Consider the following 14,341-nt stretch of genomic DNA (forward strand, 5'->3'; position numbering starts at 1 on the left):
AAATGTATGTTTGTTTTATTGAAATTTAAAAGGAATTAAGAAAATGATACTTTATGCCACTTTTGTGCACACGTTATTAAGTCACCCAATAATCTGATAAAAGTTTATTGAATGTTACCACAAGTATGGCACTGTGATATGTAATGAAAATTTCTGAATGATAAGAAAATAACTATGATGTCTCTAGCTGTATGTTCTTTGGCACCTTACTTTATGTCCTTGAACTCCAGTTTTATCATAGATAAATTGAAAATAACAATTTTCCCACATACAGTTTAGATTCAGGATTAATGGTGATGCATAGCAAGCTCTAAGGCCATGTAGTATAGGAATGAGTTTACAGAAACTGCTATTAATGATCTCACAATGTATTACAGTGTATTGCAAAGGGGAAGATGAGCATTTATGGATAGAGATGGGATTAACCACTTAATATCTTTGTGGCCTTTGACAAGTGTACCTAAATTTCCAAATTAATAAAGCTACCCACTTTGGCCAGAAAAAAAAATTAAAAAAATGGGCACAATTTGGGGCTGGGTGGCTTTCATGGCCTTTTCTAGAACAAAGATGGCGTCTTCAATGGCATAGTCCTTCCACACTTTATGATGTTCTCTTTCTCAGGGTTGTCTTCCACAGTGTCGACTGTCCTTTTCATAAATACTGTGTGTAATGAGCCTTAAAGGTCCTTATGACCCCTAGATCTAGCAGTCAAAGTGGAGACATTGTGTCTGGGGGCAGCTAGTTTCACAATTTTATATTTTTTGTGTTTCAGGATCAGGTTACCTCATCCCGATACTACACAAATAGCATGTTATCTTGAGAATCTATATCTGCATGACACGTTTCTATGACTCATGGGACTTAAGTAGATTAAAATCTTTGGGCCTTTAATGACAGGATTCCCTTTTTTCCTCAGATTTTGAGTGCACAGAATTAGTACATATTTGATGTGAAAATTTCCGCAAAAGATTACAGAAACACACCTAGCCAATTAAAATAATATTGTGGTATTACTTCAAAGCAATTGTGATAGACAGTTCCAGGAAAGCTTTTTGTCCAGAGCCACTGCAAATCACTATTTGCAATTATATTGCACCTACAAAAATCAGCCAGGACATGTTATAAACTTTTTATTAGTAGCAATGTTGTCATATATTATCCCTTTGGAAAAGAGGAATTCTACCTCCTACTTCTTCTATGCAATCTGTGACACATAGTAGATTCTGAGTGTACAGTTAACAATCAATAAATGTTAATAAAAGGATGATTTAATAACATTAGTTTGGGATCTGTCAAAAGCCTATTTCTAATCCACAAATCTTTGCCTTCTCAAACTGAAACAACAAGGTTTCCAACACAACTTGTATATCCATAATTGTAACAATTATTTATGCATGGATGAAAGTAGGTTCAAACCATTAATACTTATTACATTTTCACTGTTTGAGCATAAAAATAATCTTTGCAAATTTAAGATTTTCTTTTGCTGCTCAGTAATTTCATTTCTTATTAATGTTTCAAATAGAACAAATATGCCAACTATCACTTTTGAAAGCTATTACTGAGGCAAATGACCTTTCAAAGTTCATCTGAATTTCTGACTTCTGCAATCAATTGTAACCTTTAAATGATTTCTCACAACATAGTACATTTTCTGTGTTGTTTTGGACAATAACCCAAATACATGCTTTGTTGTCTCAACTGCATGGAAGTGGCTACTTCTGTGGTTTATTTTATTAGTATACTGTTTATTGGCAATGCTTTCTTACAGTAAACAAATGATGGTTTTTGATGAATCCATATTGGGCTATTTTAGAACTTAATCATTTTTGCCTCTTTTAGTATATATAAAGCTGAGACCTTTAGTGATATTCCTGTCACTTCTTAAGGCATCTTCTCTGGACCCTGCCATTATTTGGATTTATCATTAGATGTAAAGTATCAGTTGCTCTATGCCACAATTTCTCTCAAAATAAAGTAGAAATGTAGAATAAGATTCTTTGTAGAACTTTTAGGATTAATACTTCTTCCTGGCAATGTTTCTTAGACTACTTTAACTAGGGAGTGTGACTAAGTTTAAATTTCAGATACTCCAGATAAATTTTATATAAGGACTTCTTAATTTAAATAAAAAATAATTCAAGTTGTAAATACCTGTTACAACTATTAAGGGAATAATTAAGTTATACTGTTATTACAAAGTGTTGTTTTAAAATGATATTTATTGCTATAGAGAAATTTTTTTAACTCCAAAACATGAGAAACATCATAGTAAAATATAAGTAAATCAAATGCAGTGCATATTTTGTGGCAAAAATAATTATTTGGCTGTTATGGCTCTTGGAGTTTAATCCAGGAGAAAAGTAATGTCTTCAATAGTGCTTTGCAAATGAATTCTATGTAATATAAGTTCTGTAAAAAATTAATTGGTGTTCTACTATAAAAAGGGTTCTTAAACAAATATGTTTGAGAAATAAGTCAAAACAATATTTAAGGAACTTTTAATATATCAGTGAACATTATGGAGTAATTTATTTTGTAATAAAATCTGATCATATTATATTTTTATTTTTACCACTTTTTTGTGGCCCATACAAGAAATCTTTGCTTACATTCAAGATCTGTGAAGATTATCTCTTATGCTTTCTTTTAGAATTTTTATCATTTTGGCTTTTACTTTTAGGAATGTGAATTGCTTTAAGTTAACTTTTATGTATCATGTAAATTAAGAAATGGAGAATAATTTTTACTAATAAAATACACAACTGTTTTTCCTATCATCTGTTGAAAAGCTCATCCTTTCACTTTCTTACATATGCACAATCACCAAAATTAATTGGACATATGTACGTGGGTTTATTTAGAGACTCTGTATTCTGTTCTATTCATTTGTCTACCTTGATGTCATCATCATATTGATTATAACTTTCCATTAAGTCTTAATGTCTGGTAGCATAAGTCCTACAACTTTATTTGCTAAGCTCTTTACATTTACATATTAATTTTAGGATCAGATCATCGAGTACTATAAGAAAGCCTGATGAGACTGCATTGAATCTATAATTGGATTTGAGGAAAACTGACATCCTAACAATACTGAATTTTCCAATTCATGAACATAGTATATCTTTCCAAGCATTTAAGGGGTTGCAAAACTTTTTCTGTAAAGGACAAGACATTAAATATTTTAAGTTTTACTAAATGGTATGTTGTCTGTGGCAACATTTCAACTACAATAGCTGCCCTAGCCATACATAAATGAACAGAGGCTGCAGGCATAATTTGCCAGCCTCTGATTTAGATCTTCTTCAATGCAGTAGTCCCTCCTTAACCACAGGGGATATGTTCCAAAACCGCCAGTGGATGCCTGAAACTGAACATAGCAGCAAGCTCTACCTATAACTAAAGTTTAAATTATGAATTAGGCACAATCAGAGATTAACAATGCTAACTAATAATAAAGTAGAATAATGATAACAACATGCCATAATAAATGTTATGAATATGGTCTCCCTCTCTCTCTCTTTCTCTGACTCAAAATATCTTATTGTACTGTGTTTACCAACTTACCTATTTTTGAACTTTGGTTGACAATGGGTAACTGAAACCTCAAAAAGTGAAACTACAAACAAGGTGGGGGGAGAACTACTGTATGTTGTAGTTTTCAGAGTAAATGTGCAAACATTAAGTATTTTATGTTGGATGCCTTTGTAAATTATATATTTAAAATTTTGATTCCAAATTATTAACATCTTCTATGCAAAATTATAATTTATGTTTATATATTTATTTACCAAGATATCCTGCTAAACACACTTGTAGTTCTAGGATATTTTGGTTGGGTGGGGGGGGGGGTTAGCTTCCTCAGAAACCCATTGTCTGCAAATAAGAACAGTTTATCTATTTCTTTCCAAACTTTATTTATTTAATTTTGTTTTATTGCATTGTCTGAGATCTCTAAAAGAAGTTAAATAAGAGTGATAAAGAGCAGGCTTTTTTGCTTATAGCTAACTTCAGGGATAAAGCATTCATCTTTCACTATACAGTGAGATAATATCTACGGACTTTTTGCAGGTGCCCTTTATCAGGCTGAAGGAGTCTTCTATTACAGTTTGCTAAAAGTTTTTATCATGGCTGAATGCTGAATTTTATCAGATACTTTTCTTCTTTATTCAATTAATATGGAAAATTTCAAGGACTAACTTTCAAATATTAAATCAGCCTTATATTACATTGAAGATCTTCATCTGTTTCTGTTTCTTTTCATACATTATTGGACTAGAGTTGCTCATTTTTTGGTAAAGTCTTTTTGTGCAATGTTCAAAAAATATATATTTTTTTTTTTTGGCTGGGGCTGGGTTTGAACCCGCCACCTCCGGCATATGGGACCGGCACCCTACCTGCTGAGCCACAGGCGCCGCCCTTTTTTTTATTGTTTTTTTTTTTTTTTTTTTTTTTTTGGCTGGGGCTGGGTTTGAACTCGCCACCTCCAGCATCTGGGGCTGGCGCCCTACTCCTTGAGCCACAGGCGCCTCCAATGTTCAAAAAATATTAATCTGTAGATTTATTTTCATATATTATCTTTGATTTTGGAAGGATAACTCTGGCCTCATAAGGAAGTGTTTTCTCCTACCACATCTTCTTAAAGAGTATGAATAAGAATGGAAAAAGTATTATTTTTTTCCTTAATTGCTTAGTAGGATTCGTCAATAAAACCATCTCAGCTTGGAGTTTTCTCTGTGGGAGGTTTTTAAATATGTATGTAATTTCTACAATAGATGTAGATTAACTTAAACGTTCTGTTTCTTTTGGTGTTAGCTTTGGCTTTCAAAGAGTTCAGTCAAGCTTATTGCTACAAAGTTATTTTTAATATTTCTTAAAAATATTACATGTCTACTCTTTCAATGCTGATATTGGTAATTTATATTTTTCTTCTTTTTCTCTTTATCAATTTAGCTAGAAAATGAAATTTACCAATTTTATTGCTCTTTTGAAATGGATAGCATATTTTCATTTATTTTCTCTTCCACTTCAGCTCTTCATTATTACTTCCCATTTGCTTTGTATATATTTTCCTATTGTTTCTAGTCTCTTAACATATAAATTTATTCTATTGATTTTGATCTATTTTGTTTGTAATATAAGTATGTTTAGCTATACATTTCCAAGGACTATTAGCTGCTCTGCTCAAATTTTAATAAATTTTACTTCCATTAGCATCCAGTTCAAATTATTTTATAATTTCTTCTGTGATTGCTTCTTTGATCCGTGATTTATTTACATAGAAACTTGTTGTTTAATTTGGTAACTTGCCAAAAAACACCTTGGGAAGTTGTCAATCCCTTTCTCATTCACACCTAGGGTGTAAGAGTCATGCTTGGAATAAAAAGCATGAGTAAAGAATAGGCTCAGGAATAAATCAATGAATGTGTGTGTGTGCATGTGTGTGCATATGTGTGTGTGTGTGTATTCCCTTCACAGGGATATAGCAGATTCAGCTTTATCCCAGGGATTTATTGAGCTCCAACGTGGAATCACATCAGAGGGAGTGGCCTAATTGTAAGAGATAGTTTCAGAATCAGAGTGGCCATGAAGCTGCAGGTCAAGAGAACCTTCAGTTAAAGACATTCAATTTGATACAGAACAAAAATTTATAAAGATGCAAAATTCAAAAAGCATACAAGTGTCAAATAAAATAAATCATCACAATCATACTATAATATGACTCTACTGTATTGTTACAGAATATGTCATTTTTCTAGAGGACTAGAAAATCATGGAATGGACTAAGCTCCTGTGAATTATTAATCATAGATAGTAAGTAAGCTAGTAGTTTTAAAATATGAGCAAACATAGGATACATGTTAAAAATAGGTAATGCGTGAGTAGCTTATAAGACATGCATAAAATTCATAAGATGTGTTAAATAGATGATAAAACAGTAAGCTGAAAGATATGTTAAACACAGAATAAATTAAATATATCCTAGAACAAAGATATTGTTTTTTACTCAGCAGACATTTTCCTGTATCATCTTTAAGCTGGCCATCCATTGATGACATCCAATAAGGTCCTATTCCAACCTCATATGTTCTGTACCCATGAAATGTTGACAAGACCCATAGTTATCAAGGAGGCTAATTGGAAACATACAGCCTTGCTCTTATGTCTCTCTGACAGAACAAGTGTGTGATCTGGCCCTGGGCAACTTCTGTGTATATATTCCATTATTGTTTAAACCTCAACTTTGGTCCACAAGGAAAGCTGATTTGGCAGAGGTAGGAAGAGATGTGTGTTATATGAACATTACATAATCCAGGATTTGAGTGGTTGGATCCTTTCACACACTTGTACCCTATACAGTGTATTGACTTTGGCACTCTTTCTCTTTTCTTTTGCTTCTTGTTGTGTGTTTTTAATTGATTTAATAAACCATGGTATTTGAGTACCTTAATTTGCTCTGAAATGTCTAGGATAGTAATTTAGAGGTTAAACCATTTCATTTCTCACTCACAGTCACCGTAATTACAGAACAATAATATTTTAACCAGTGATTAGGGCCATCTATTGGTATAGTTGGCATACATCAGAGAGCTTCTGAAAATTAATTTTTTTTCTATTTTTTTTTTTTTGCAGTTTCTGGTCGGGGCTGAGTTTGAACCCACCACCTCCTGCATAAGGGACCGGCGCCCTACTCCTTTGAGCCACAGGTGCCGCCCTGAAAACTAATTTTGATAAATATTTTGAAGAAACGTTTAGTTAAAAACCCAGACCAGGCATGGTGACTTATGCCTGTAATCTTAGCACTCTGAAAAGCTGAGGTGGGGGGATCCCTTGTGCTGAGGAGTTCCAGACCAACCTGAGCAAAAGTGTGCGTGTGTGTGTGTGTATTTGTACACATTTCATATTTTAGCTTTCTACTAAAAAATAGAAAAAACTAGCTGAGTATTGTGGTAGGTGAGTATAGTCACAACTACTCCAAAGGCACAGGCAGGAGGATCACTTGAACTAAGGGATTTGAGGTTGCTATGAGCAAGGCTGACACAACACTGTAGCCTGGACAGCAGAGTGACATTCTGTCAAAAAATAAATAGGCTCAGTGCCTATAGCTCAGGGGCTAGGGCACCAACCACATACACTAGGGATGGTGGGTTTAAACCCAGCCCAGGTCTGCCAAGCAACAATGACAACTGCAACAAAAAATAGCCAGGTGTTGTGGTGGGCAGCTGTAGTCCCAGCTACTCGGGAGGCTGAGGCAAGAGAATTGCTTATGCCCAAGAATCCGAGGTTGCTGGCTGTGAGCTGTGATGCCACAGCACTCTACCTAAGGTGACATAATGTGAGACTCTGCCTCAAAAAAAAAAAAAAGTATATATATATAATATATAACATATAATAAATAAATAGTGGTTGTAGGATTAAATACACATATAAACCACAGCATAAAATTATATAAATTGTCCAATTACTTCATGATCCTTGCAAAGAGCTTTCATATGTATGCATATGTGTACAAATATATACATACACACATACACACACATTGTAACTTCTTAGATTTAATATTAAGATGAATTTAAAACCATGAAATGTCAGGTGAAATTATTTATTTATTTATTTATTTTTCACCCTGGGTGGAGTGCCGTGGTATCACAGCTCATAGAAATCTCAAACTTTTGGGCTCAAGCCGTCTACTTGCTTCAGCCTTCCAAGTAGCTGGAACAACAGGCACCTGTCACACCACCAGGCTAGTTTTTCTATGTTTAGTAGAGATAGGGTCTCACTCTTGCTCAGGCTGGTCTCAAACTCCCAAACTCAAGAAAATCCACCCACCTCGGCCCCCCAGAGTGCTGGGATTATAGGCATGAGCCACTGTGACCAGTCCAGGTGAAATTATTTTTGACCAAGATAAATTCAACAAACATTTATTTGCTATCCATAGAGTCAAAATCAATGCCAATTTAATTAACTTTGACTATTGACATAGACATATTATTTATATCAACTTTGGTTTACACCCTTGGCTAAAGTTATTACATGTTATAACAATGCATACATTTTAATCATAGAACTAATTTAAGAAATGTATACTTGTTGTGTTCCAGAAAACATATGTGAAGAAAAGTAAAACCCCTGTTTACAATTGTCATTGCAATAAATTATGAAAAATATCCATTTTTATTGTATACATTTACAATATACTCTCAGATTATAAATCTAAGTAAAGTTATTAAAGATTTTTTGAACTAGATTTTCACGGACAAGGTCAAGGGGGTAGTATGATTAGCACATGAACTCATCTCTTGGTTTTATGTAAACCCGTTCCAAATACCAACATATTTACGATTATATGTAATTATAAATGTATTGAAAATTAAGTATGTTATTAGTGTTCTTCATCTCCAGCTTGAAATTAGGTTTCCTTTCCCCTTCTTTGCCATAGGTGCACTGACTTTTCCATTCTAACAGTCACCCCTCTCTATTAGGAACCAGACAGAATCTGTCAGCTACCAGTTCTGCTCTTTCAAACCTGCAGCTAAGCTCTGCCATCCTTTTGTCAGTCACTTATTCAAATAACCTATGCATGTAGCCATGTTGTAATAACTATGGCAGTTTCATTACAGAATTGTAAGAAGATAAGAGAGCAGAAATCCAAGGAAATTGATGAGTTTCTTCCCTGGTGGTGGGTAAAATTATCCTAAAGCAAACAAAATCAGACAGACACAGAGGTTTTTTTGTTTGTTTGTTTGTTTGTTTTTTTGTAGAGACAGAGTCTCACTCTATCACCCTCAGTAAAGTGCCATGGTAGCTGGAACAACAAGCACCTGTCACGCACAGCAACCTCCCACTCCTGGGCTTAGGCCATTCTCTTGCCTCAGCCTCCAGAGTAGCTGGGACTACAGGCACCGGCCACAACACCGGGCTATTTTTTTGTTGCAGTTTGGCTGGAGCCTGGTTTGAACCTGCCACGCTCGGTATATGGGGCCAGAGCCCTACCAGCTGAGTTACAGGCACCACCCCATACAGAGAGATTTTGCATGAGTCAATGGCTTCTCCCATGAACTCTTGTTTTAGAAGAATGAAGTTGCCAATTTAAAGGCAACAGAAGGTAGGGTGCATCTTCAAGCCAGGCTACCCAAATTCACAGCCTTGATGGGCCAATCAATTGTTATGTCATCTTAGTAAACAGCGCAATCGCTCTAGGCCCTAGTTTTGGTTATAATAATAGTTAATATACACAGCCTTTCTGTGCAGATGTACTGAGTTAACATCTGTGCTTACCACAGCACTGGAAACACAACATAAAAACTAGAGAAGTGATAGCTAATATAGCTGCAACTCTTAAAAAGCAGCAACTTGACAAGCTTTTGAAAACTCAAGTAATCTTTAAGAAGAGTATTCCTCCATGGCCAGGACCATGAACTGCAGCCTTGAAGTAAAGCTGTTTGGGGGCACATTTTACCCAAAATGGAAATTTGAGGGGTGGGCCATATATTGCAAAGACAAGAGGATCATGTTGTTCTTGGCAGGTGGTTTAATCTTAGGAGAACCATAAATAAGGCCACGGTCATGGACTTTGAACACTGAATCAGATGAGCTGATTAACTTCCTCCATGTTGTCTCAAAAGCCATAGGAAACATTTACTAGAGACTTATCTTAAAGGCAACTGCCCAATTGGCAAATATAGTCTTTGGAAAAAAAAAATCAGATATTAAAAATACATTAAACTATAATATCATTGTTTATTCTTTGAATTCAATGAGATCATTATTATGGTCACTTTTGTGAGGTTTAGTTAATTTTTACTTCTTTCCACATTATAATATTACTAGTTATCTTTAAGGCAGTTTCGCATTATTTCATCAATCTTGGTCTTTGGTTTTAATTTATGCAGTGAATTACTCATTCATTGGTATGAGTAATTTTCAATATTTTGCCAAACAGAAAATTTGTGGCAACTGAAAATACAAGTTAAATGTATTAGACTTTTCTGTTTGAGTGTAATGCAACAAACACAAAATGATGTTGCAAACCTAACTTCATTGAACTGCAGGCACTCAAAATTAGCAGAAACCACTTTTTTAAAATCTGCATTTAAGAAAACAAATCTGACCTACATATTTGGGAGGCAAGTAGTAGAGCAAAGCACCTATTAGGGTTATAATAATTGTCAATTTCAGTTTATTGTTACGTTAGTTATCTCCCCGATCAGGTCAAAGGCTATATATATCATTTAGCCCACTTTGTTCCAGACCTTACTATATTGGAAGCTTAGTCAATAGTTGTAGACTAATTTTATTATTGTTATGTACTCAGATTGTACTTTAAAGCTGAGCCTTCTGAGAAAGTTCCCATTGGTTTCATAAGGTGTTGTGAAAACACTCCAGTAGCTCAACCGATTCTTTTCAACCCATGATCAATAGGTGTTAAAAGTATGCGGTCAGACACTGACACCCCTCAGTCCTGGGATAGCCAAGGAAGTGTGAAGCCCACAGGTTACTGAGCACCAGCTGAGAGCAGCTTTCTGTAAAGGAGCAGGATCTGAGATGTGATGAAGTCCTCTGGCAGCAGCATTATCTGGCTTTGGTGGGTGGTAGAGTGTGGTCAAGGAGGTGCCTTATTGTCTGGACATCTGTTTTCACCACAAGCACACAGAATCCATGAGAGGCCTGAAGGAGGTTAGAGGAGTTCACCATGGCAGGAGTCCACGGACTCTGCAGTAGTATAAACTGAGGCTGGGCAGAGGGGCCCCAAGGTCCAGCTATTCATTCCTAATCTCTGTCTTCACACCGCCTTGCAATTCTATGTCTTTGCAATGGTATACCATCCAGTTGAAGACTTACTCACACAATGCTTGCTCATTATGCAGATAAGAGCTTCAACTTATTGCTAGGAAAAAGTCTGATTGGACTCAATATGCGCTGACATCACAAGAAAATACAGCATTCTATTGTCACAGACAGAAAAGACTGCTTGGTGTTTTTAAATACAATTTCCAATTGTAGTGAAATTTTGAATGGTTTCAAAACATTTTTGCATCATACTTATTTTGATGCAGACTAGAATTTGAAGTGATTATTATTAAAAAGTAAATATTTACAATATAATACTTGACATGGAAAAGTTGAGTGAATGCAAACAAACGTTCATGAGAATATGAAGTGATTTTATGTGTAACTTTATATACGTTTAAATTGAATAATGTCTAATACACATATTTTTCCAATTTTATTTTATCATATTTATGTAATACAAAGAAAATATAGTTAAATTTTAAATTAAGTGAAAGTAAGCTATAGGGAGCCTTATTATTTTCTGCATGCCTTGACTCTGAAAAGTTTTGGGAAGCACCAACCGGAGGAGATTTTTAGTGATTAACATGTGCATAAGGTTTTCCAAAGTGCTTTCAAAACTCGGCATGAGGCCTTGGGTGCTTACTCTGTGACTCGCAGATCACTCAGCTTCAAAAAACTCAGTCTCTTCCTCCAACTTTAAAATATTACCGTTACAACACCTTATGAGCCCATCAAATGGGACCTTGTTTAAAGTTTCACTCTGGTCTACCCAATAGACTGGGCTCATTCCTGTAAGTTCACTTCCTTGCCAACTGCCTTGCAAAAATCAGTCAAGCTGGTGTCTTCTAATGCTCTCTCCAGTAAGACTTTTAAGCTTCCATCTTCCAGCCTGACCAGCGGGCCCAGGAGGTGGTCTTGTGTAGCTGCTCATCTGGGTTGACACTTTTTCTCTTTTTCTCTGGGCCCCTGGGCAACTTGGGCCTTGCTGCGGAATCCTCCTATATAGTGCCAGTAATCTTGGATGCAGGCTGTGGGCTGGGGACAGTCTCCTGGTGTCTTCTCGGCAGGTGCCCATCAGGTAGAGGAGGGAGCTGGTGGCAGGTGTCCCTGAGAGGCGGGGCGGGTGTTCCTTGATTTCCTCTCGATCGCCCTCCAGGTTCTGCGCCCCTGGGCCGGGCAGTGACAGAGACAGGCCAGGCTCCTGGGAAGCCGTGACAGCTGGGGCAGTCTTACAGAAGCCCGCGGCTGTCCCGCCCCTCCCCCAGCCTCCGTGGGGGGTGTGTGTGTTTATTTTTGCGTCTGCTCCAGGTTCTTTCTCTTTCACTTTTCCTTTCGCTGTGAGTTGGGACTCCCGGGTGGAGGGGTCCCGGGAGAATCCCAGCTGACACGCTGCTCCCTGCCTTCGAAGCCCGACGCCCGGAAGGGAACCGGGTTGCCGTGTCCTACCGGCTGTGGTGGCTGCGGACCCCCACCTGCAGCCAGGACTCACTCGATGGAGGTACAAAACTCGGGTTCTCGGCTTTGGAAGGGGAGGTGGTGGTGATTGAAAAGGCGCTAGAATTCTCCCGGACCGCCTATGCCCTGCGCCCCTCCCACCTAGGGCGCTACCCTCAGGTCTCCCCCAACCGGCCGCGGCCTCGGCCCGCCCCACCCTCCTATGGGGAACATTTCACTGCGACTTCAGTTTTGGCCCCCCCCCCCCCCCCATGACCCTTTATTCCTCTTGTGAGTTCTCCTCGCCATCCTCCCGCTTCCGGAGGAGCGCAGATCGCACAGTCCTCCGCGCGTGGCTCCCCAGCTGGGCTGCGCTTTTCGGGTGTCACTAGCTGCTGGAGAGAGAAAGGGCGCTCTGCGCTCCACAGGGCGGGTGAGTGACCGGCGTTTGGCTGCCCTTGCCAAGCTGCTGTTTTCTGAGAAGACTCAGTCCAGCAGCCCTGAGCGCTGAATTCTGCACCTAATCGAGCTCAATAAGATCAAGAAAAGGTACCTCAGCTCTCTGCTTCCTACCCGCCCCTCTCAAGTTCCCAGCCGGCCGGTGCTTAAGTGTGCGTGAGCGCGCGTCGGTCGGTCTGCCTTGACATTTGCAAAATCAAAAGATCTGCTCTTCTTGGGTCAGACGCGTTTTCTAGGAAGAGAAATGTGCAGGAATGGCCAATGCTTGGCAGTCAGGCCTGAGTCTAGCGTTAGTTCCAATTCTGCACCAGCCACTTACCCCCTTATAACGCAGAACCCCCAAACAGCGCGAAAGAAATGCGAGCGAATTGTACTGAAGTAACATCCTCGCTTGAGGTATGCTTTAAAGAAAAATGTAGAATATAATTGTCTTAACACAATAACTAAGAAAATGCCAGGAAGGCTGTGTTAACCAGTGTGATGAAAATGTGTCAAACTGTTTATAAAACCAGTGTATGGTGTCCCGTGATCGCATTGATGTACACAGCTATAATTTAATATTAATTTTTAAAAAACTTTAATTTGCTAATGTAGTTATATTTGGCTCTCAATCTATACCTATTAAATCCAGAATCAATTTGTTTCAAAAAAATAAATAAAGGAAAATCTAGCTATTTTTTAAAGTGTTATTGAGACTGCCTCTACCATAAATTCGAATTTATGTAATTGCATGCATTTAAAAGTATGTTAAGTTCAAAATGTGTGAAAACCAAGGTTATTCCTGGATGAGTCAGAAGTTTCAAAACTGGAAGTAAAGGGATTGCCCCCTTTCCTTTTCCATTATGTATTTTAAAACTACTTTCTAATGTTATGACACTGATAATGGCTACTACTTGAAAGTGATAGCCGTCCTCATCTTTTCAGTGTGGGCTTTTGGAATTGACTGAGTTCTTGCGCTGGTACATTACAGAATAATCAGAAATGATTATCGCATCCTGCCACGCAGAGGCTGCAAGGTGACCCATTCTACTCAACAACCAGGAGTAATGCGCGCTGAATGTTAAAATACTGTCGTTTTCTTAACAGTGGTTTGGGTATGTCGACTGAGGGAGGAGTTATAAAGGTAGCAACATAAAGATACTATGTATGGGGAAAGACCTTGAAGACAAGCAAGAGCTATTTTAGATGTAAGAAGTGAAGGAAAAGCTAAACTTTTGTTGAAGTGTCAGAAAGTTCTTAAGGTTTGGTCGTGTCTTACTGTTGTCCTTATGTTTCTCTGTTTTCTCTTCTGAAAGTGTTAGCTGGACACAGAAGGGCCCCTGGTGTAGTATCCTCTGCTCTGCTACAGTGCGAGGCAGTGGTGACGTCACGTTGGTCACTGATTAGGTACTTGGGATAGGTAGGGTGTTCCCAAACTTTTGGTTTCACTGCTTTCTGATGATTTGGAATGATGACTCTAGAACTTGATTTGAAGCTGTAGTTCTGGTTTGGAATTTTCCTGCAGATTACTGATGTGTTTAAGACAAATAATATGAAGTGATTTGCTTTAATCTGTGAAATTAATATAACAAAAGTCATTAGCTGTGTTGTAGGACATGGTAGTTATCAATGAAATAATATGTTTATAAACTTTTTGGAGGGATAGAGAAAA

General features: G+C 37.5%; 1 protein-coding gene across 4 annotated transcripts in view; it reads left to right on the forward strand.

The window, feature by feature from the left end:
- Nucleotides 1-12,139: 12,139 nt before the first annotated feature.
- IL15 (interleukin 15) overlaps nucleotides 12,140-14,341 on the forward strand; it is a 98,528-nt gene continuing 96,326 nt past the window's right edge. The window contains exon 1 of one of the 4 annotated variants that reach the window (XM_053582153.1): nucleotides 12,140-12,295. The gene's annotated coding sequence lies outside the window, so the exon portion shown is untranslated. Of the gene's footprint in view, nucleotides 12,296-12,503; nucleotides 12,781-14,341 lie in introns of those variants that run through there. The other 3 variants (XM_053582171.1, XM_053582143.1, XM_053582161.1) reach the window with 3 other exon arrangements.

Source organism: Nycticebus coucang, chromosome 1 (assembly GCF_027406575.1).
Source record: "Nycticebus coucang isolate mNycCou1 chromosome 1, mNycCou1.pri, whole genome shotgun sequence".
NCBI lineage: Eukaryota > Metazoa > Chordata > Mammalia > Primates > Lorisidae > Nycticebus > Nycticebus coucang.